This window comes from Mauremys reevesii, linkage group 10 (genome assembly GCF_016161935.1).
Source record: "Mauremys reevesii isolate NIE-2019 linkage group 10, ASM1616193v1, whole genome shotgun sequence".
NCBI classification, from domain to species: domain Eukaryota; kingdom Metazoa; phylum Chordata; order Testudines; family Geoemydidae; genus Mauremys; species Mauremys reevesii.
The window spans coordinates 20,425,550-20,450,658 of NC_052632.1; the positions used below are offsets into that span (position 1 = coordinate 20,425,550).

At 42.0% G+C, this 25,109-nt stretch overlaps 1 protein-coding gene across 11 annotated transcripts in view; it reads right to left on the reverse strand.

The window, feature by feature from the left end:
* Window positions 1–25,109, reverse strand: part of SEMA6D (semaphorin 6D) — a 277,199-nt gene that overhangs the window by 34,429 nt on the left and 217,661 nt on the right. Inside the window, exon 1 of one of the 11 annotated variants that reach the window (XM_039491724.1) lies at window positions 2,148–2,293. The exons of 8 other annotated variants lie outside the window; for them this stretch is intronic. The gene's annotated coding sequence lies outside the window, so the exon portion shown is untranslated. Of the gene's footprint in view, window positions 1–1,765; window positions 1,809–1,985; window positions 2,037–2,147; window positions 2,294–25,109 lie in introns of those variants that run through there. 2 more of the 11 variants (XM_039491736.1, XM_039491735.1) reach the window with 2 other exon arrangements.

Genomic DNA, 25,109 nt, shown 5'->3' on the forward strand with positions numbered 1-25,109 from the left:
ATAACTAAGCAAAATGTCATGGATTTTACATAAGTCAAGGATGATTAATTTTTCAGTTACAGTTCTTTGCTGCAAATTCTCTATATCGTTCGCTGGGACTGTGTGGGGCGTACATATAAACTACAGTACTGATTGCATAGTAAGTACTACATCTGTATACATTACCAATAGTCACATTACTGCTGACACATGCCTGAGTAAGTACATCCGTCTGCATAGATGTGTGTGTGTATGTAGCTATTTTATACACTGAGGGCCAAATTTTGCTCGGAGGTTTTCTCATAGACCTAAAACTAGCAGAATTTGACCAACACTATTAAACAATTTGGAGACCAGAGAACCTCTATGTCTTCTACCTTACTGGAGTACTATATTCATGCTACACACTTGGAACTATAGTGTTTTGAATTAATGAAATTCAAAAGCTTAAAGCATTTAATTGCATTTTCCAGCCATACAATACGTTTATGTAGAAGAGACATCAAATACAAAACACAATGACAGGGCATTTGAAAAAGATCCCTTTTAAAACGCAGGACTAATCTCCACCTAGAAATAACTGTGCACCCTTTCATTTCTATCCAGGTTTTATAAATAATAAAGGCAGCTGCAACCAATTGCTAATTACTCTGTTTAAGCTGCTGTACCAGTTGCTGCAGAGCCGAAACAAAGTTTCGCCACTTTACACTTAAACAAAACGTTGCTCTCATCAGGCGAGCAGGGTGAAAGGGTTAAGATAGTCTTGCCATTGCAAAGGGATAATGCAGAATTGACTCTTATTTGTTTCCATCCATAATTGATGGTAGCTTGAAATATAGCTCCCTCTGGCTCCCAACGCGTGACTAGTACCGACTACTGGAGGAACCACGAAGGTTCGGCCAAGATTATCCAATAAATCATTTCTAACGGGGGACAGAGGGGCCCGATCCGGCTCCGACGGGAGCAGCAGACTGGCGCTGCCACGCAGAGGAATTTCCCAGGCAGGCAGCACCAGAGCTCGCTGGGCACGGGCGCTGCATGCCCCCGCCAGCAGGAAGCTCGCAGCCTGCTAGCCCAGGCGTGGCAAGCGCTCTCCCGTAGGTGCTGGAACTAGGGGTGGTGGGTGCTCCTGCACCCCCTGGCTTGACGTGGGTGCCATTATCTCCGGGGTTTACAGGTTGGTTCAGTGGCTCTCAGCCACCCCCCCCCCCGCCACACACACACACACACAGTTCAGCACCCCGTGCTCTCCTGACTTCACGAGCGGCTGGTTAACTCACATGCAACCTCAAAGCCACTTAACGTGCCCAGGGAGGGGCGCAGGAGCGGGCGCCTTTGGGGCAGGGGCGGCTGCTTTGGGGGAGCGGCGGCGCCTGGCAGTGGCAGGACTGGCTCGAGCAGCGCACGCGAGGCGGTGCTGGGGAGCGGCGGGGGAGCCATGCAGCGGGGCACCGCAGGCGGCTGCCAGCACCGCGGCAGGAGTAACAGGTAGTTCCTATTGCTGCCCCCGTCCCGGCGCGCTGCTCCCCCCGCGGCTGTGCAGCGGGCGGCTGGAGCCGGGGCGCCCCAGGGTCCCCACGGCAGGCTGGCTGCTAAGGGCGCTCTCTGGCCGGTGCCTTCTGCCAGGCTTCCCCATCCCACTCCGGGCAGCGCGGGCTGGCACAGCCGGGGGGGAGGCGTTCAAAACAAGCCCTCCCCAGCACAGCCCGCAGCTCTTCCAGCCCAGCCCCGCTCAGTGCCAATGGCCTCTAGACGGCACCTCCCCGCCGGCCTCGGACCCACCTACCTTTGCCCAAAATAAACACCACTGGGCTCCCGAGACCAACTTGCGCGTCGCAGCCCGGGGACGCAGCCGCTAATGCCGAGGCAATCACCGCGCAAACGGGGACGGGCTCGGCACCGTCCCTGCAGACGCTGGGAAGTTTTTACCCTTTCTCCTGTCTCCTCCTCGACCCCCGCCCCCCGCCCCAGGCACGCAGAGTCGGCAACGAGCAAGTAAAAATAACCTTTGCTCAGCCTATTTTTGTCCCTCACACGCCAGCCTGGCAATGCGCACTGCAAACCTCGCCTGGGCACTGTGCAGCCAGCGACGGCGAGAGATGCGGCGGCTGCTGCCGCGGCTCAGCCTCAGCCCTGCCAGCGCCCAGGGCTGCAAATGAAGCGCTTACCTCATAAGGAAAGGCGAGCGCTACGGCAAAACCCAAACCCGGAGGCGAGCGTCGGGCTGCTCCGGCGTAATCCTGAACCCCGCCAGCGCCGGGACAAACCGGGAGCAAAACAAACGCGCGCACAGCAAATGGTGTAATTCGATCCCGCTCCAGTCAATCCGTCAAGAGCGGCTGGAGCCCAGGGTCCCACCCCCCTAGGCTCGCGGAGGCAGGCTTGGGCCGCCCGCCCTCACTGTCTGTTGTTGCTGAGGCCCCCAGCGCTGGGTGACCCTTCAGCGGCCTCTCCTCCGCCTCAGCCCCCACCGCCCAGGAGCTGCTACACCAGCTCCAAGCACCTCAGCCACACTGGCAGCGGTCATGAAGGAGCCTGCTCTCTCCCGCTTTCGCCCCCCTCCCCCGCCTTTCTTATGCAGGGCTTATTTCAGACATCCTGAGGACAAACTGCCAAAAGGAGCTGCATGCACAGTCTTTCAGCAAAGTTCAGCCTTAGTTGCACCTCAGCCACACTGGCACCGGTCATGAAGGAGCCTGCTCTCTCCCGCTTTCGCCCCCCTCCCCCGCCTTTCTTATGCAGGGCATATTTCAGACATCCTGAGGACAAACTGCCAAAAGGAGCTGCATGCACAGTCTTTCAGCAAAGTTCAGCCTTAGTTTTTCTCGGTCAGGCAATTTCTTGCCTCCCCATCACACCACCACTTTAGCACCTCTAAGGGAAACAGTTGGGAAGAGGCAATCAAACCAGACTAACACGGCTACCCCTCTGATACTTGACATTTTATCTTTGTGTGGAGTACACACAGGCACTCTTATGTCCACTTTGAAGGAAAGCCATTCAGTCCAGTATAATTTTGCACACTAAGGAAAGTCAGTTTTACAGTGAAAGAGGAGGAGAAAGGGGGAAAAAAAAGATGTCCTTGAAGTGACATCATTTTAAGTAGCCCATCATCAGCAGAAAAAAAGTCATATATTCAGAAACAAAGGTTTTAATCTTAGAAATTAATTCCATGAGCCAGCTATTATTTATTAATTTTCAGATGGACTATGAATCACTTAAAGCTTAAAATGGCATGAAAGACTTTGGAGGCTCCTTGGGAAAAAAAGAAAGAAAAGAAAAAATGATTGTTCCCCAAACTTTATCATCTGTGCTCACTTTTATGGTGGGAAAACAGAATTTCATCTTTAAAATAATGCACAGCTTGTCACTGGGAAAGCATTCGAGTTACTCAAGCTTGAGGTCCGGCGCCTGTATTTTTCACTTTATGCGTCTGATGAAGTGGGTTCTAGCCCACGAAAGCTTATGCCATTGTTTTTGCTGATACGGGCTAACAAGGCTACCCCTCTGAAATCCATACCCCAACTGTTTCACCTAAACTTGTGAAACTGAACAACAGTAAATACCCTGCGGGTTGTTGCTGAACTGTCCTTCCCCTAATTTTTTTTCCCCTCACAGAACTTGTGAGTAGGTGCTACTTACACTGAAGAAATATGCTGAGCTGATCCTGCAAGTCTGTACTCAGCCAAAACTCACATTGCCTCCACAGTGGGAGTTTTGCATGTTGAGAGCCAAGTAAACTAAGTAAAGACTGCAGGATTTGGCCCACAGTGAATTCTCTTCACTGACTGTTCCAAAAAACTCTCAGTCATGGGACTAGGACATTTCTGGCACATCAATCCTTTGTCTGTTTCACTCTGATGTTCTCTGGTGGCCACAGGCTGAAAGCTACATCATTGCAGGCTTCTGTACAGCAGACATCCAGCATAGCTATTTTGTGACCCAGAAGCTTTTGCCTCTTTAGAGGTGTAAGGACATTCTTTATTTTCTGCTTTGAGGGAACAACTCTATGCTGCAGGCATTAAAATTTTCACACTGACTGAAAGTGCTGGGATGGTGACTGTTGGCTTGATTAGGAATCAAGATGCAAACCTGAGGGCAGAGAAAGCTTATAGCGTGCAGTGTGACTGCATCACGGAGAAGGATTCAGTTCACTAAATATCTCTGCAGTCTTTATACTCAGAAGCATATACGCTGCACAGAGCCTCTATTCTCTCATTTTACAGAACTTTCAGACTCATGCATGCAGGCTGCCCATGCCAAAAAATTAAACCTGGGCATGGGGTGAGTCTCCCTGTTCTCTGCATGTCCTACAGCAGTTCTTACTAGGAAAACTGCAGTCCATGAGGTCATACCAGTATTTTCATACTGAACCTCATTCTTCAAGGGTTTTGTAATTGATCCTTAAAAATTTACCTAGCACTTAAATTTAGGATTACCACAGCATAGGTTCCATGGGAAGTCTAGCACACCCAACAGCACTCGCCTTGTGCTGTCTGCATGCTTTCCAGCTCAGGTGAGCAAAGGGGGAGGAAGACTCCCTGTGATCTGTTTTCCCCACTCACAATCTGGCCCTTAACATTCCAGATACCAGACTGGGAGACCAATCAGAGAATGCGCATATAATTTTAAAAGAGGTTTCAGTTTAACACATGACATCAAGATGATGTCCTTTGGATAAGTCGTAAAAGTGGTGTTTGATGTCTTGTGCTCTCATTTAAGGACCAATTACGCTTTCTGTAAGAATAGGGGTGTCACTTATGGTGCCATGGTCAAATCACAATAATGTTAGGATTTGATAATGGTTAAATCATCACAGTCACTATGTTTTAACAAAAATATTTACCAGTTTTTCTATTATTTTCCTTCAATAAACATTCCTAATCCAATGCATTTCAATGGAGTTAAAAGGCATCTCCCTACTGTACAGAACTATTAGATATGTAATTAATTGCTGTGAAGATGTGCACAGTTCTTATTGTATTAACCACCTTTGACTCAGCCTTGCAAAATGAACAGATACATTATGACTTACACTATTGTAATAAACAAAGATAAAAAATGAACTAGATTGTAGTTATTATGGCTGCTTGTAATTAGGGCTGACAATTTTAGATTTAAGGTGCTATTTAGTGACTAATTCCCAAACCCCCAAAGCAGCGGTAAATAATAATTTGTACTGATATTAGTTTATACCGATATGCACAAAACATTATTTTCATGCAGCTTTTGGTTTCATGCAGCATTAGCCCCAGTCAATATCACACTGAGGAGCGGTACTAGGGGGCAGGGCTGATAGTCACAGACATGTATATTGAGCACCACGTGAATACATGCAGAGCTCTTCAAGGAAAAATGGGCTTTTCATCGGCACTGATTATTAAAGAACCCGCTTCTTGATGCCTTTCTCTGGATTTTTAAAAGCCTACATGCTGAAAATAGGAAGCCCAAACGGTGATATTTCTTCTCTCATCATTGGTACAGGGGTATGGGTCTACAGCCTGTAGCTGCTAATTACCAGGTGTTCAAATCCTACCATTTCCTTATACAAAATTTAAAGGGGTTTAATATGCCTGATGGATACCTGAGGAACCTTTTGGTTCCCTGGCTTTAGCCTCCTGCCCCTATGAATCCACATCACAGCCACCAAATCCCGTTAGTGGCTGACTGTTCAGACCTCCCTTTAGAACACATTAACACCAGGCTTTAATCTGCCAGAGTGGAGCTGCTCTATGCTCAGACTTGAGTGTGCTGCCTATTCAGTGCTCCCAGCTCCTGCTGGATTGGGGAATATAAGACTAGGATTCAAATTCCTCTGCTTGACAGGCAGAGCATTACAAGTTGGCCAGCCACTTTTGTTCCTTGAGGCCCGGATTTCCAATAATGTAAGTCATAAGAGGACTACTTCCGCCTGTGATTTACAGCAATAAACTAGACACACAAATTGCTATTATAAGACTGCTGGGTTGTATGGATGCTGAGAAACACATATTTATAACAAGTACAGCACCGACCAACGGCAAGCATAAAGGTAGAGATCACAGTTTTATCGCTAAATAGTATCCAGTCCACATTGTACATTACCAGCATTCTCCACAACATTAAAAATGGTATTTCCTCAGTTTTCTGTAATAACTCCCAGTGTACTGCTCCTCAAGAAAAAATATGGGAGAGATTTTTTAAGCAATTACAGTTTTCTAAAATATGCCTAATAGACATATAACATTTTTAGCACCTTCATGATGGTTGAGTTGAAAGTTTTTCTTAAAATGCTTCTGACTGTCAAACTCTCACTTTAAAATCATTGTTCTCCTGTTTTCTATTTTTCTAGCCTGCCTTGTGTCTCCAGATGTGTGGCAGCCTTAGGTGACATACCTGTCATCTCAGAGACATGGGGATAATTTTCTGCTAACATGGACGGGATTTCTACCATCACCCCAGCTTGGCAACTGTATTGCGTCAATGTCTGAATACACTTACACTATCTAGAAATATAAATGACAAAACCCTCTCTCTGCCAGCCACTGGATGGGGCTTATACAGCCTGTCACATTTGGTTTATTTACATTTCTTTCTTTTTAAATAATTAGGAATTATGTAGTTTTTACCAAAGCAGAAAATTTCTTGAAAGAATGTTTGCTTTGCACTTCATTTAAAATATGAACAGGGGGTCCAATCTTGCATTCCTTAGACAAAACAGCCACTGAAAGCTTGGGGTGTGTGCTGCAGGCAGGAGAGCCATATATTGGGATTTTAAAGTGATAAGCTTGAAATCCACGCTCAGCCTTCAATCTGTCTCTACATCCCCAATCCACTCGATGCAGGCAGATGTAATGTAGTAGTAAGTGTCAGATCCAGACTGAAGCCAATGCTGCCACTGGGGAGATGCGGCAGGACACAGAGCCCTCGGTGGCCAGGATGTCCTGGGACAGGACGACAGGCTTGCTGTCTCTGGGCTCCTCTGCTGGGTATTCGATTGCTCAGCCTTGCGTCTGTCTCTACACCCCCAATCCACTCAGTGGAGGCAGATGCAATGTGGTAGTAACAATTAATATAATAAAAGAGACCCACAAATATTTGGTGTTGCACCTGGCCTATTTTCTGTCCTACTCCCCTGCTCAGCTAGTGACTAACAAGAAGGATTCTGCTACTTGCCAGGTGGTGCAGGGCAAGGAATTTCTAGGCCCCTCATAGCTGGCTGCAGAGTAAAGATTGCCTCAGTAAAGATGGAGTAAGGCACTGGTCTGTTGTTTGTAAATTCTTTGTATTGTATATTTTAATTATTGCCAAACACCTAAAGTGAAGTCTGGGTGCTTAGAAGTCAAAGAGAATAAAATCAATTCAAAGAGTGAACATAGCAAGGCCCTAGCATACCCCAGCCCTAGTCACAACATTGAGCCTTTTTTAAAAAGTCTATAGAAGCTGGCAAAATAGCTTTTACAAACACCTTTTCCCCTTGAACTTTTTGATTTTAAATGAAGTGCAAAGCAAACATTCTTTCAAGAAATTTTCTGCTTTGGCGTTCCCTTGCAAAGAAAGCTGCAGTGGTAAAAACTACATAATTCCTAATCATTTAAAAAGAACCACCCTGTAAATAAACCAAGTGTGACAGGCTGTATAGGCCCCATCCAGTGGCTGGCAGAGAGAGGGTTTACTCTCTCCATGAGGAAAGAAGTCCAGCTGCATGCTCTCAGTGCAGGCACTGTCAGGGACCCAGCTGAATGAAGTGAGGCCAGCTCCAGCTGTGGTGAATTATATCATTCTCTTCATGCTCCAAGAACAGCCCTTGAAGTCAACGTTGAAGCTCCCATTTATTTGAATGAGCAGAATCAGGCCCTGTAAGAAGCAGCTCCAAGGGCTTTGAAGTAGCCACACCTTTGCGGGTCAGGCTCAGCAACAATGGAGATAGATGTAGTAAGAGAACCTAAACAGAACAGAATATGGTATGGGCAGACGAGGTGGGAAGAAATCCACTCTGTTAAGATCCTGAACTTTGGCTGCAACAGAGCAATCATTTATTAATTTTTAAAGAGATCTGGGCCACTAAAAGCCTCTTTTGAACTCTCAGTTTAAGTACATGGGTAGGGGAAGCCTTTATTGTTTGCTTCTTTTGACAGGTCTTTGTAAGACCTGAGTTAACCTCTGACTGTAGCTCACATGACTTGTCTCAGAGGGTGTTAGTGTCCAATTCATCTTTTTTTTTGTTTTTGAAATAAATGGAAATAACTAAGAGAATGATTAAATCTAATGCACTGACAATGATAGGTGTTTCTGAATGTTTTAGCTGCACTGTTAGTGGCAGACTTCACAAGGCTCACTATAATGCTGTGTCTACAAGAAACATGAAAATAAAGCGGAAAATCTCTTTTATTTTATAGTTATTAGCTTCTTAGTTTGGTACATAACATTGCCTATCATTGGACAGAGAGAGTTTGTTTCAGACATTTAGGGCAAAAACAGTGGACTACATTAATTAAATTTAATGGCATGTTTCCAAGACTAATGGAAGGTCTTCAGCAACATCTGCACTTTTAATTTTCTGATTTTCATTCGTCATACAGTACACACTTGAAGTCATCAACATTCGCCTACAGTTTCCCACGTTGGTAGTAAAATCGGACATAGTTGGATGAAAAAAAATCTTTGTACTAGATTTATATTTGTTGTGTGTAGCTGCAAACAAAATTACAAGGAGTATAACAGGATACATTTAATTACATGTAGCAACATCTGCATTACACAAAATGACTTTTCTCTCCAAAAGCCCTGATCCTGCAACTGATTCTGTGTGGCTGGCCCCCTGCCAACTCCAATGGCCGGATTGGCACTGAAAACATTTCATTATTCCTTTTTGTTTATGGTTAAATTAAAAGAAAATAAAACATGGGGATGAACTATAATTTTTCCATTTTTTGACTTCATCAGCATCACACTGTTAGAGAGCTTATTCCTTCACCCTCTCACTTCCCTGGTCCTTCTCGCATGATCAGAGAGCAACAATACCCGAAGTCCGAAGGTGCAAACAAGTCGATGTTTATTGGGGTGAACTTCCAGCAAACTTAAATCCAAGTTCCTTTTTCCTTATTTTCGAATCCCAACTTACTTCCTGTTTGCCCCTAATTTATATAGTAATATTTTTAGCTATACCTTAACCAATCATTCTACGAAAATTTACCTAACCAATCCTAACATATTGTAACATGATTAGCTAACCAATTATATTCGACCACCTTAATTAGTTCACACCCAGCAAAATTAATTATACAGCAGACAGAAACAATTACAGAACCAGACAGAGACCATGCAAATAAACACACAAAACAGTACAGAAGTGAGGATTTCACAACTACATCTATACAGACATAAGGGTTCTCCAGTTGTGTCTATTGATAAGTGAGTTCTTACCAGACAGAAAACTATCAAACTAAATTTCCTTTTATATGTTTTAGGCTCTTTCCTTTCTCTGGAGGTGATAGATCGGATCACCTTCCTTACAGCCCCAGATTGCCTTATTTCAATATGACTAAACAGGGCCTCAGACTGTCACAGTGAGAGAAGGCCCTTACACAGCTAGACAATTATTTTGATTCTTTCTTTTATACCTCTATAACTAGCTAAGTGATAAGAATACACAGGCCAGACAGGCTTGAATATCTATATCCTAACACACACTTCAATGCTTTATATATTGTCTCAAAAGATACATTGCTACCTATCAGTAAAAATGTTCAAAGGTGAGATATTTACTATATTGATATTTATAGTGTTGATTTTTCTTTAAGGTAGATCAAATATTCTCTTAGAACTTTAGCAATAACACAAGTTTCATAGATAGCACTAAACAACTCAACAATGTTGTAGTAAAACTACCTTGTATGTAACTACTGCATATTGAAACCTGTAGATAATGGATGAGGCAACTGTTCACTGGTTGCTCACTCTATCTGTGGAATAGTATCATTTTATTCATGCCAGAGTCCACAAAATCCAACATGAATCAGCTTGGCTTCATATAACAATTTTCAAATCCCATACAAAGGTGAATCCACTGACAACAGCTGATAGTATTGTATAATATTTGGAGGGTTTTTTTTAGCATTACATTAAAAAGAGTCGAGTTTTTTATGTGTGTGCGAACCTTATATAACTCTCTATGCATCAAGGGCAGTAAATACCACAAATCTGATAACATTTGATGTATGTAGTATACCTAGAAAATTGCTGACTAAAGACAGAAGAATAAACTGTGTGTTAGTTTATATCTGTTTAAACTCTAAGAAAAGGCTTTCCCATGTTCCTCACAGGTATTCCTGACCAACTGAGTTTAGACACTTAGCTAAACCTATCTGTCTAAGTGTAGCTTTGGACATAGATGATCAAGATGATATTTATTTTTATCCCCGCAACACATAATAAGGTTCATAGCATACATGTACTCAGTAATGACATGAGATTTTGCCTTTGGCAATATTCACTTGGGTTCACATTTAGTATTATGCCCCTTAACATGTCAATATCAGACCTTAGCCTATAGCATTTTATTTTGGGGATATAGGTGGATCCCCTTAATTAGTTTTCAACTGCTGGTCTTATCTGACATGCCACTTTGCTTGAAAAAATATTTCTGGTTTTGAGTGAACATCAGTGTTCTCTTTGGTGTATTTCAATATTCGGCTGCAAAAATCTTTCCATTGAATAGCCACAGTGGAACTATCCATGAAAGATTTAATTTTCTCTATTCTGTGCTCTTCAAGTTAATGAGAGTCCAGGATAAAAATTTCCACTTACAGAAGGTGAATTAACACACACAATATAAACCACACACTTAAGCCTTGGCATCAGTATTATACTGCCAGTGTATCATCTAGGAGGCAAACACACGGGCAACCTTGATTTTTGGCACTGCCAGACTCCTGCTCCTTTAATTGCACAAGTTCGCTTCACCTTCTGCAGCTCCTTCTCTCCTGTCATCACTCAATGTCATAGAAACGTAGGGCTGAAAGAGATCCTGAGAGGCCATCTAGTCCATCCCCCTGTGCTGAGGCAGGCCCAAGTATACCTAGACCAGGTCGGCAACCTTTGGCACGTGGCTCACCAGGGTAAGCACCCTGGCGGGCTGGGCTAGTTTGTTTATCTGCCGCATCCGCAGGTTCGGCCGATTGCAGCTCCCACTGGCAGTGGTTCGCCGTCCCAGGGCAATGGGGGCAGTGGCGCGGGCCGAGGGATGTGCCGCTGGTTGCTGACCCCTGACCTAGACCATCCCTGACAGGTGTTTCACTAATCTGATCTTAAAACCTCCAGTGATGGGGATTCCACAACCTCCCCTGGTAACTTGTTCCAGTACTTAACTATCTGGTTAGAAAGCTGTTCCTAATAGCTAACCTGAAGACCCTAACAAGTGCAAAAGGAGGCGATCTTCTTAATGGCTCTAATTTTGGGGCCAAACTTGCCCTTATTGTAGTCAATGGGATTTTTGCTATTGATTCAATAGAAGCAGGGTTGGGTCTTTTGTGTTGCTTGCTACCAGTGTTCCCATTCCAAAAATAGCCTATTGAAGGAAGAAGTGTCAGTTGCTGCCTTGAAGAGGCTGCTTTTCTAAACCCATTGTTAGAAGGCCCGTACTCCAAATGAAAACTAGCATATCACCACATCAGTGGGCAAATTACACTCTAACAGATGAACAAGAGGCTAGGCCTGCCAGAGAACCAGTCTGTGTATTAGCCGTGTGTAAAAGGAGCTGGATTCCCATCCAAGAACATCAAAATGTCAGGTGATGAAGTACATCCATGCTTGTGGTTTGGAGTACAGAGCTCTGCTATTTCTACTAATGGTATAGATAAAGCTACTTTCATAGATGTTTAAGGTAACTGTTTAGGCCTTGGTGAGCTAGGATTTGTGTGCCATGAGGGCAAGGGAGTGATAGCATGAAGTCTCCAGCCTTCAGCAGTTCTCCTATAGCTATATATCTTGGCAAAATGCCTACAGGTTAGTCTTGGCGTCCTATTGAAAACCAGCTCAAGTGTTGAGGCTTTATCTGGGTCTTTCTACAGCTTTCATGTATTCTATCTGCTAGAGAGGGGCCCCAAATTAATGTATGTAAAACATATCCATACTTTTTAAAAATTCACCCTGTATATCCTTGTGCAGCTATTAGTTTAGCTATCACTAGGTATTAAAATTTAAAAGGGTCACTAAATGCATATTGCTAGAAGGAAACAACATTAGTTACACATTACCAGAACAAAACTAAATTAAGAAACAGCTCATTTCCTCTGTACCATCAATATTTTACTCAGCCATAGCCTGGATGCTTGTACTCACAAAGGAATTAATCATTCATGTGCTAATGTACATCCATTATTTTTAAATTATCACTTAAGTAATCATTTTTGTGTGTGCTCAGATGTGTGATGTCTGCTTATAAAAGTGCAGCAAAAATCAATACAAATTAAATAAAATTTAAAAGGTTGATATCTGTGAAATAGATGCAGGAAAGTCCTCCATGCAATGAAATTGTAATCGAACTAATGTAAAAACTCAGTTATTGAGTCATAACCTGGAAAAGATACTGGGCTAATTCTGCATTGATTTATACCTCAAGCTATGCTCGTAAAGAGTGAGTTTACACAGGCTGCAGGTCAGCCCAGAATCTAGCCTGCTCCCTTTCTAAAGCTCAAACAATAAAAACTTCACTGCTATTTAAATTGGTTCAGCATTTCCTAACATATTACTTACAGACAAATGCTCTGCTCATGTAATAATATCATTTTACGTAAAGACAGCCACTTTCATCTAGAAAATCCCAAGCTCTTTAAAAACTAAATTCTGAAAGCACCACTGAAACACTGCTACCTGTGGAGTGCAGGACAGCCACTGTCTGGCTAGTGCATTACATAACAGCATAGAGAGCAGAACATTTTAGCCAAGGACACCAGAAAAAAATCCTCCCTCTTAAGAAAATTGCCAGGAGATCTTTAATGTATGGTGTTACTTGGAGCAGAATTTGGGCCAGTAATGGTGAAATATTTTTTATGTTGCTTCAATCATTTTTATGATGGAGTAAATGACAGATGATAACTGGTGGGCAAGGCCGGTTCCAGCTTTTTTGCCGCCCCAAGCAAAAAAAACAAACAAAAACCCAAATAATTGAGCTGCTGCCAAAGTGCTGCTGAAGAGGAAGAGCGAGATTGAAGGATCTGCTGCCGAATTGCTGCTGCAGATCTGGATGTGTCGCCCCCCAATAACAGATCACCCCAGGCACCTGATTCCTTCGCTGGTGCCTGGAGCTGGCCCTGCTGGTGGGTGTTTCTTGTTTATGAAGCCATAACTGAATCCTGGGCTAAATAAACTCTGAGGCCAAGGTGTTTATGAGTACATCATGTAGTTTTTGATATGTTCACAAAGAAGGAAAGCAATATAGTTCAGTAGAGAGGGCGCTGGCTTCAGTCAGAACACTTGGATTATGTTCCCTGCTCTGACCTCACTTTCTCCATCTGTGAAATACAGGTAATGATACTTACCCTATTTTGTAAAGCGCTTTGAGATCTATGGAGGATGTGCTATATGAGAGATAAGTATTGTTATAAACAGGAAGCACCATCAACTAAATGTTGCCTGGAAATCCCAATAAGTGACTGTATTTGAAGATTTAACTGTCCTGCCAGCTGGGCATATTGAGAAGTTGGAAGTGACCATGATGGATATAGGCTTGTAGAGTAAGCAGTCGGAGTTCAGGGTTACACACACTGTATGGTTACTAAAACAAGCATGCAGTTTGTATCCAATCGGTGTGCAGGGCAATGCATGCTGAGTGGTTACTGAAATCTGTTATACAGTTGTGATTCAGTAATCCTGTAGCATCTCTGCACTCTGACTAGATAAGCCTATATCATTTCAGCATAATTAAGTGATAATGTGCGGTCGTGACTAGTCTAATGGTTGCCAGATGAAGTGTCTACCAGACCTGAAAGCCATTAACTGTGAGGATACTACTCGCAGCCACATATTAGTGCTATTATGCAGAAAAATAATTACACAAAGTGAACATTTTTAAAAAGTTCTTCTAACCTTTGAGGAGTTTAACTGCCCTGTTTATTTGTGACAATCCGGAGCCATTAGCAATAGAGAATCTGCAGAATGGGATGACGGCAGACGTTGTGGAACTGGATAGCAGGGAAGGCTTTTGTTCTGCTTTGAACTGGGTGCAGCTGGGTTTGACTGGGGGTAGATGGTGGGTTTTCTGAGTGAAGAGGCTGTAGGGGGTGCCTGAGGACCTGAGCCTGAAGCTGCTGTCTGTATGAATGCAAGGTAGCGTGACCTCTCCTGACCCCCCTCTCTCTCTCTTTCACACTGGGTGTCTAAGGAGACTGTGCTAGTAGCCACTTTGCTGCTTCCTACCCAGCAATTCCCAGCTGTCTGAGCAGCAGCAGGGGGAGCATTGAGAGAGGAGGAGATAGTTAACCTGCCCTTGGTGAAGGAGCCCCACCAGCAGCCCCTGGTTCCAAGGAGTCACTGCAGAAAGACTTTAGTTATACTGTAGCTGGCACAGGCATTTGGAGAATCTTACAGAACACTCCACATAGCCATTTGTATTTTCTATACAAATCCAATGCAAAAGCAGCATTCCTGAACCCACAGCTTGGAGAAGCCTGGTCTACATTACACGAGGGTAAAATTGCATCTACCCTGCCTACACTAGGGCTTCCACCATTCTCCCACCAGCGTGGTGGCACCAATGGTAGAAGATTTCCCAGTCAGATTTAGTGTAGACACAACCTAGGGTTGCATATACAAATATCACTGCGCTCTTATCATTTAAAACATTAATAGGACTAGAGCTAGTCAAACAATGTTTGTCAAGCACTAGATCATGACTGGCCCTAATGTGACCATATAGGAGTCAGGGGGCGAGTAAAACTACCTCCTCCAACACATTTCTCTGCACAGTCATGTTACTTTCCCCTTCCCCACTCCTCTAAGAGCCTACAAGCAGAACTATGCCAATGCAAGGGGGAAAATTAGCCGAGCCATTCTGAAGGGGTGTTAGAACTTATTTCTCACAGGCGCAAAAGAGCAGAGGAGGAACTGTGACCCTTGGGTTGGTATAGCCAGGCATCTCCCATGAGGCTGAGCCTAAAGGTTCAGTATAGCCCCATATAACTTCTTCCATGAACTTCATGATATTTTTGAAGCAATGATGAGGCAATTGTTTTTCAAAACTCATGTAGCTTGCAAATCTGAACATAGTTGCCAAATAATTAGAGAAGTTTTGCAAAGTTTAAAAAATATTTTGATTGTTTTTATGATTCATCCAGTTCTAAAGTTAAATTTAAAAACCTCCTTATTTATGTGACCCACAGTACCTTAGATTAGTAAAAGGGAAAGACATTTAAATATCTAACTTTTCTCCATTTGTATTGTTTGTTTACTTTGTCCAATCTAGTTTGAGTTTGAGAAATTAGATTAGATTGGTCAGTTTCACCTTTTTTTTCTGGTTCCCACCCTAGCACAATGCAATTATATTTGTTTCCAACATTGCAGGGGAAATATTTACATATATTTTTATGTTACTTTAACTGAATTTTTAAAGAAATCATGTGCACATTTCTGCCCATTCACACTGGGACCAGTTCTGAAGTCCTTGCTCAGATCAAACTTGCCCTTTGAGGACCTCATTCAACATAGCGCTTAGGCACATGATTAATGTTCAGCATGTGTTTAAGTCCCATTTAGTAGTTTTGGCTTAATCATATGCTTATGTGCTTTGCTTAACTGAGGTCTGTGGCTTCCATTCTGTAATGAGATGTGTGTCAGGAGACACTTGTGTACCAGCACAGAGCCCCACTCACTTGAATGGAGCTACATATAGGCATAAGGCTCTGCTGATACTCATCTCATTGCAGGATCAGGACCCAAGGCCCACTGACCTCTGAGTGACTACTAATAATGTGTACAGTTATACAAGTGCATAGGCCTTTGCAGGATCAGTACTTAGAGATGGAAAACATGCAGAAGCTTGGGCACACATTTATCCATACATGCACAAACTCACACAAAGATACGGTAACACTCCCTTTAAAAACAAAATCTGTATTTTAGGCTGAAAACTATTTGACAGCACCACCCTTTAAAAAGCCCTTCCTAAACACTTTCACTTGGTACAGTCAGTATAGATGAATACTGAATATTGAACTGGAAAGTGGTGCTGAGTGTCTACACTGCATAAACTTTAAGACTTCTGGGAATGTGGCTCATCCATGGACCCAAGCCTGCAAACACTCACTGCCCGGTTTATTGCCATGAGCAGTACTTATTGCTGGGCATAATACTCACAAATGGGTGTAGTCCCTTAGAAAAAAGTAACTAAGTTAAATTTTCTTTTTTAAACTCTTTTTCTTGATAGCTTTTCTCTTCCAGCAGCTTGACAGCCCAACTTTCTTTGCTTTTTGGTGTGCTATTTTTTCTTTTTGTGTACAATTTTGAGTTATCTGTCTGCTTGCAAAGAGTGATAAGCTGCAGGCTTGTCAGACAAACAGCTTGAAAAGTCTTATAATGGGAACCAATTAGAATAGAGATATTTGCATATTCCTAGCATGATTATTGAGAAATAACTGCATAGTGTTTGTACACAGCAGATGACCACAATCAATTAGTGATCTGAGAATTGTATAGCTGAAGGAAAAATGTATTCTGATTGGCTGAGATAATTCAATGCACTATCATACATATTTACCCAGAGCAAACAGCTAAAAATCAGAGAAAATTACATATTTTTGCCAGCTGTTTATAAACAGGATGTGCAGTGATATAAAGCACCAGCAGCTGCAGTAGCTCCAAACTTTCAAGGCCAGGCCAGAATGTCTCATACTTTATCATTAGTTTTAATGTTTGCTATGCCCAAGGCCTTATCACTTTTTATAGTAAGCCTAAGAAAATGACTCAACTGATTTGCTAGCACTTAATATTGTATGACAGTTCATTGTTATTTACACAGTTTATGACCTCGCTTTAAACTTTAATCATTGCAAAAGACCCAATCCTGTTCCTGTTGAAGTCAATGGGAGTTTTTCCATCAACTTTGATAAGTGCATAATTGGGCTCAAGGTCTGCAAAACTGAAAACCAGAAAATCTTGAGCTTTTTAAAATGGGAGAATGTTATAAACAAGGTTAGATTATATGGCAGTTAAAATATTAGTGTCATGTCCATACTAACACTTCCTCCATTACTACTATGGAGGGTGGAGTACTGCATCAGAAGAAGCTTTTAGAAAGATGCTAGTGTAGATATAGCCTTAGTTCACAATCATTCCTACCGATACCTCCATTTATTTGACATTGACGTGGATGGGAGATGTGCATGCATATCTCAGGGAAGAACTGGGCCTTAAGATGACACACTAATTTTGGTAAATATTTAGAACAAGACTCAGAATCCAATAAAATCCAGGAAGATAAGGTATGTTACTAGATCAATCTCAAACTGTGATCTTACATGTGGGCTCACTATAAGCCCTCAATAGAATATACCTAACTAGACTATTGTAGTTATTGCAACTGAGAAACATTAGATTTTTCATTGTATGTAAAACCAATGTGGTCATAGGCAGATGAGCTCAAAGGGGTTAGGACGTCCTTATACAAGAAATACTATTTAAGTAAATTTACATTGAATCAGTAACCTCACGCTATCAAAGCAACGCAATCAACACATCTGTAACACACCTACCAGTCAGCACCCCAGTGTGACAAGATAACTATAGTAATGAAATCTGTAAGTAGCTGTTAGAAGTTGAGCGCCAGACTGATATGCATATAGTTTGTTTTTGAGTCCATTAATCATTGGCATAACTCGTCTTCAACCTGCATACCACATTCCTTTGATGCCACCTGGAATGTCTCAATAAGTGTGGCAACATCTCCATCATTCCTCAATTTACCCACTTCTAGGCAACATTTCACAAGTATGGCTTTTTTTCAGCGATGTCAGTGATACTGCAAACTAGCATTGAAACAAAAGAATCATTTGTTACAGAGAAAACTCTAGTACATCTTGAAGTAAGAAAATAAGGTTATTCTGCTTAATGAAACTGCTGAGATGAATGCACAGTTTTAAGTTCATGACCAGCTGAAAAAAATGATGTATGGGTCTTTTCTTTCAGATTGTTTGTGTTAACATTGTAATACATTTCCCAACATGGTATCTTAATAATTCAGGTGTACATGGCAAGGTTCTTCTTTAAAATATGGGTGTTTGGGCATTCTGCTTCCTACAATGAAGGTTTAAAACATTCTCAACTTTAGTCACCGAATAGGGGGGGATGGGAACAAAGAGTAAGCTAGCCTTCCCTCTGAATTTCTGAGCTTTGTAGGTTTAAATCTCAGCCAAAACTGTTTCATTATCATAGCTTGCTGGATTGAATCTTATTCTGTGAATGTTCTTAGTGCACAGCAAATATTTAGAAGAGCAGTGCCAAGAACTGTATTCAGTATATTCTCTTGGTGAACGTGTATCTGCAGTTTGGTCAGCAGCACAATTGTTTAGATTCATTATAAATCATCTATGTTATTGGGCAACAAACTCTACTTTTCTGATTTGACACTCGTTGCTGCTGAGGCATTTCCATCAGCTGGTTATTATTTTACCTTAGGGCACATACAAGCAGGGTTCTGCATGCCCTTTGTCACTCTTTATTCCTTCTGAATGATCACTGAGAGAACTGCAAGGAATATGCCAACAGCCATTTGCTCTGGGGATACCGCCTCAACTTTCCCCTGAGTCCCTCTTGGAGCAGCAGGCAATTAGTTGCAGAGTACTGAGGGCTAGATTCACAAATGAACTTAGGTATGGCAACACGGAGCATCACCATGCCTAATGTCTGGCCACCTAGAAAATCATTGGGATTCATAAAGCTTGGGTGAGGCACTGGGCTCCCTATACCAGACGTGGGAGAGGTGCCTTGCAATGGGATTCACAAAAGCCAACCAGCTGGGTAGCTCCTCATCTAAGCTATCCAATGGGAGATGTCAATACAAGGGGTGCGTCCTCAGCCCCACCTGTCTCAGAGAGAGAGGTGCCTAAATCCAGCTACAGGGAGGCACCGATCTCTGCTTGGGATTCTCAGCTGCAAACCCTCTCTTGTCATTAAGTGCCATTTTTGTAAGAGGCCAGGGAGAAGGCCAACCTCCCTCTGAACTTTTAACCCGGTGGTAAGGGACTAGGTAGTCAGATGCAGCAGACCCTTGGTTCAAGTCCTTCTTACACCCGAGGGGGAGAAGAGATTTGAACAAGGATTTGCCACCTCTCAGGTGAGTGCCCTAATCACTAGGATATGGGCTATTCTGATGCAAGGCTCCCTCAGTCTCTGCTGAAGCTGTTCACTGTGGATAAACAATTTAAAAAGTCATTGGAGCAGAGAAGCTGGATCCTGGGTCACCTACCACCCGAGTGCTCTAACCATCAGGCTACAGAATCATTCTCATGCTTTCTCTGGCCCAATGACTCTTTCCTTATCCACAATGGAACAAATTCAATAGGAGAGACTGAGGCCCCTGCATTTGATTTGTACACCCTCCCTCCCTGCACACTGATCTGTGTGTTGAAGTACATTGGCACTCATGCCCCACTTCACTCCCATGCTGACCACTAATTATACTCTCAAACTAGTATAACCACATTGCCCAGCCAGCAGTGACCTTATGGAAGGGTGTATTATCATTTTGATAGTTTGTTTTTACTTTTTCCCCTGTTCCTGCAGCCTTAGCTTTGAGGGAGTGTATTCACATTAGCACCTGTGACTGAAGACCCTTAGAAGAAAGTGAGAGGAATTTCCTAATTTGTTAGGTACCTTTCAAAATCTTCACTGTCTCTTTATTTTCCCAGTTGCCTTCTCTCTCTTGTCTATTATTGCCCAGTCTGTGGGTGTGCCTCTGTGTTTGTTTCAAGGTGAGGCGGACTCTTATTCTGAAACTAATGCCAGCAAAGTGACTAATAAGAGAGAGGTGCACTCAGCATGCCATCCTCCTCCATAGACTTCCAAATCTACCCTCAGATTACATCCATGCAATCCTGTTGACTGTAGGATGGTTGTGCATGTATCCCAAAGGCAGAATTTGGTCCTTTGTAATTTCTGTTGTGAGAAGCTGAACCTGCTGTGTCTTAGGAAATAAGAATAATTCCCCATCCTTCCCCTCCTTGAATGATCTGGAAGGTGCACCAAGAGTAGGAGCTTGTCTGCATTTTGATCATGCGGTTTTAGTTTGTATGGCACTTGAAGAGGAGTTATTTACTGAGGCTTTAAATTTCTCTTAAGTAGAGAGAAACCAAATAGTGTTGCTCTTTAAACATGCTTACACATTTAAAAAGCATCAAGTTACAGTGCCATTTGAAGCTTTTCGTCTTCAAAATAATTCAGACATGCCTCCTGAGGATTTCCCATCATCTTCCCCTCCTCCTGTAACCTAATCCACCCTCTGTGCCTAAGAACACAGCTTGCTGCTTTCCAGGTGTACAGGCATGTTTGTCAAATAAAAAGAAAAAGAGGTAGGGCATAACCTTTGGCAACACGAGAGTTCTAAAAAGGCATCCACAGAAATCTTTTATATGTCTTTAAATATCAAGTGCTCGTTGGTTTTGCTAATGGGATTCAGTGTCTGAATATTACTGTAAGTGCATCTTTTCTTCTAACAGCTCTCAATGGGAATTTGATTTTATTGACTTTTTGACTGTTCCCTTCTGATTAGAGATGGAACTCTACCCACAGGCATCCTCCAAATATCCTCTGCACAGACTGCACTCATGAGTTATCAGAACGAATAGGGGAACAGCCACCTTGCCATCTGAAATAGTTCTTTTGCTATTATATTGTCAGCCACTCAACACTGTCCGACTCTATGATCTTGATTCCTAGAATTTCTGCTCTCCTGGGAAATACTTCTGAAAATGGTAATAATGATAACTCTTAGCACTTATATAAAGCTTTTAATCCACAGATCTCAAAGCAGATAGTGGCACTGACTACTGGGGGGGGGGGGGGAAGAGGGGGAAAAACAAAATCTGTGGTATAAAGGATCCTAACTCTTAAAGGAAAAAAGCAGCAGAAGTCCGTACATTGTGCCACCAGCTTCACAGAGGACAGCCATGGCTGGGTGAAATCCTGGCTCCATTGAAGTCAATGGCAACACTCCCACTAATTTCAGTGGGATCAGGATTTCACCTCTTATCCATAGGAGTGATACCATTAAAGATATCCTCAGTGCAGCTGTATCTGACGTGTCCTTTCTGCAGCAATGCATTAGGTAGTGTAATGCACATGATGGATATTTGCTGCACATCTTCAGCAGGATACAGATAGTTACCGTTGACTACCTACCTTCTATTGAACTTACATATTCACCTAGCCCACCTACTAAAGAAACAAATACTGAAAAATGTTTTACAAATATTCATTTATATTTTAAAATTGATTGTTTCAGACACACCTTTTATGTTTAATTTTCACAGATATTCATGCAGTCTATGTTTAGTGGCACCAACATACATGGAAAGTGAATTTCACAATGTCATATGTGGAGATATTGATGGAAAGCAAATTTTATATTTGCACATGCACTACTAATATTTGCGTAGGAAGTGCTTGCAAACTCACCCAACCAGGAGACAGAAACAATACCACGTGACTTACCTGTCCAATCACAACTAACCAGCACAGCATGAGTAACAAACATCTTACTCTTTTGGAGACTATCTGCAATCAACCGATGGTTTTGGAAATTGAAAAAACAATCCCAAAATAGCTCTGAATAGCAATTAGATTTGAGAAAGTTGTGATCTGCTCGCGGGTTTTCTACAAGCAGAAGAACAGGCTAAATTTGTCTGATAAATGATTCATTGTGAATTATTTACTCAGCTCCACTCCTCCACCTACTTTAATGAACTCTTATATAGTCACTCTGTATACAATATATAATGGAAGTAAATTTTCAACCTTCAGTGCAGTATTTGTGACACAGTTCCTTGGTTCATGTGTTCACAAAATGTCAGTCATTCAGTTAAACTCTATGTGTCATTCAAGAGAATTAAGACTTAAACTGAAAACAATTCCAGTCATGTAATCCTGTTAGTGCAAAGTGATTCTCAATAGCACTTGACGGTGCAGAGCTGAATTGGTTCAGTGCATTAAAACAAACCCAATGATTCTGTTTTTATGTACATATCGGTGCATGTTGACACACTATTAAATTGTTTTAATAGCCTCTACTTATGAAGGTGTATATCTTTGTAGTTAAAATGCAATACATTGTAAAGTACGCTTTATATACAAAATATTACTCTCTTAGGAAAATTGTAATTTCAAAGTTTAGACTAATAAAAATATAGTAAAGCAAATCACTTTATCTGTTTTTTTGATAGCCAAAGAAAATCTAGATATATGCTTGTGACTGAATCAGCAGTGACTAGACAAGCTAGTGCCTCAGAGTTTAGGAAAACATACTATGGTATCAGTTGCTCCCCAATTAAATGGTATTCCGCTTAGCTATTTGTGGCCATAACTGCAGCCCTGATAAAAACTAAACCAAAAATTTGTTGTCTGCAAAAATAATTGTCTTTAAGCAGTCTTTTTGCTATATCCATATCTTATGTCAAACAAATTAGATGATGAATACTTACTTCAGATAATGCCGTATTTATTTGAAGGGTGCCTGTTTCATTTGCAACACATTTAAGTAAATCCACAATGATGAATGAAGGCAATCTTTGCTATTAGTGCCTGCCTCAACTTTCAGCTCCCAGCTGCCACTGTAATTCATACATGCACAAAATATTCGTATTATGTGCCTGCTTATGAAGATTGACCAGCTTCCTGCAACTCATAACAGCCCTTGAAGTCCAGAATGAACTAAGCCCATTGGGATCTCATCTTACTAGCCTTTATGGCCTTTTTATGCCTAGATCTTTTCTTCTGATGTTTTAAATGTGTGCAGCTATACAAGTTTGATATGGTTCTTTCCATTTTTTGCCTATTATGAAATAATTAAAAAAAACTAAAACATTAATTTAATGTCTCTCCAACCTCTCCCCTTCACACAAAGATAATGGTGCTTCCATTTTATTGTGGGTTCCAAAATGTGACCATAGGAGACTTTTAAAATTAAAAGCGAATTAATCTGAGAGTTGTATTAAGTCCTCTATAGCAGGAGGAGCAGACATAGTTCCTACATGGGGATTATGCCTAGGGCAAGACTACTTCATTGACATACCTGCTCTTTGCCCTGCTTGCATTCATGTCTGTAGGACTTGGTGCCATTTCTCAAGAGAGTTGAACCCTTGGCACATAAGCCTGTGCTCTGGTTCCAGAGATGATGGCAACAATGTACTCTCGGAGCTTAGTCAGTTGAATACATTCAGCATTTGAACCACACTCTCTTTCGGGATGAATGGAGAGAAGAGAGGATAATGTGGCATGATGCTCTGTGTTATGCTAGAGGAGTGGGAAGCACTGGGTTTAATGTTGTGTAGCTTTTAATAGGAGAAACAGGATCACCTGGGTTTGAAAAACCTCATGAAGGTTCTGAGTGCAAAGCCATCCTTATAATTAAATTCTTATTTGTCAGGTTGTCCATTGATAACCTTTTAACCCATTGAACTGGTCTGGAATTGCCATATGCAAATCAAGAACTATACAGTTCAGAAGTGGCTTTGCACATTTAAATCAGTTACATAGCAATCAGTTGTAATGTCTGATAGGTCACCTAGATTTCTTACCTGGAGGGCACTTTACTTTGCACGGCTCACCTGAGCACCAATTTCCTTAGCAAAAACTTAGGTGACGGAAGCCGTATTTAGTGAATGTAAGTTTTCAGTTGATTCCCTTAAAACACTTTTTTTTTTTTTGTCAGAAACAGATGTGAGCTGAGAATAACAAATCTTAAATCAGCAGAGAGGAGGTGGAAAGGTGCAACAAGGTAATCACATGAACACTGTAACAAACAGGACACTGAAATCTAAAGTTTGACTTGGTGTATGACATATTCATTACACCCTCACATATGATGGGCGTTCAGCTGATGGAAAAAATAGCTTTAGCAAAATAGATTCCATTGTGTTCAAAAGTCCCTGGATGTTTTAAGATATGGCCTCAAAAGGATATGCTTTGTCTTCTTCATGGACACTATTCATAGGGATTCAAAGTGCTAAAACTCTCAACAAAGGTGCAATTACATCCCTCAAAGCTACATTATTATAAACATTAACAGCACAGAGAAAAATGTGCTAATGTGCTACATGCACATTTCAGTCACTGATTACAGAATAATATCCACTATGTCAGTCTTCATAGGACTGACATAGGGAGATGGCAGAGGAGGGCTTGCAGTATAGCTATCAAATGAAAAATAAAATTCAGGACAGACACTTTGGTCTGTGTTTTCTTTAACTCTTGGGACCCAGTGCACAGCTGATGTAACTTGATATCAGAAATATAATGGCTGGACTCTCCACCAGCTGAAAGAAGTAAGCCAGATCTTGGGCCATCCGCAGCTTCCCTGTGCTATGGGGAAAACAATATATTTTTTAAATATGATCAGTTCTTACCTATGTGAGCTAATGCACACACAGGAACCAATGGGAATGTTGTATTTGTGCTGCCCTATTCCATTCATCTTAGAATTTGATACAGTCCTGGTAGGAATATTACATATGTGTATTAGTTGTCTCTGAAGAATTTTACTTTGTCCTTATTTCTGCTTTCAAAGGGCCAATTCCTATTGCTATTAAAGCAAATAGGTGTTTTGCCACCAATTTCAATGGGTTCAAGATATGGCCCAGATAAAGTATTGGCCATGCTCTGCCTATATGCTAGTGCGTACATGTTTGGTAATTCTTTGTGTGGATGTGCACTACCGCTTTCTACAGCATACAGTGTGAGATCTGCTAAAGCATTTGCATCTCCACCGCCCTCTGGAGGCTGACCTACAGGTGCTAAGGGAGATTGGGATAGGGGCCTCTGCTTTGGGAGCAGAAAATCCCCTGGTTGGTTTGCGCTATGACTGTGAACTCTCTAGGCTAAGCAATCATTTCAGGAGCGTATATTTTTAGGGGGTTGAGTGTCACATGCTCACAAGGCCTGCTAGG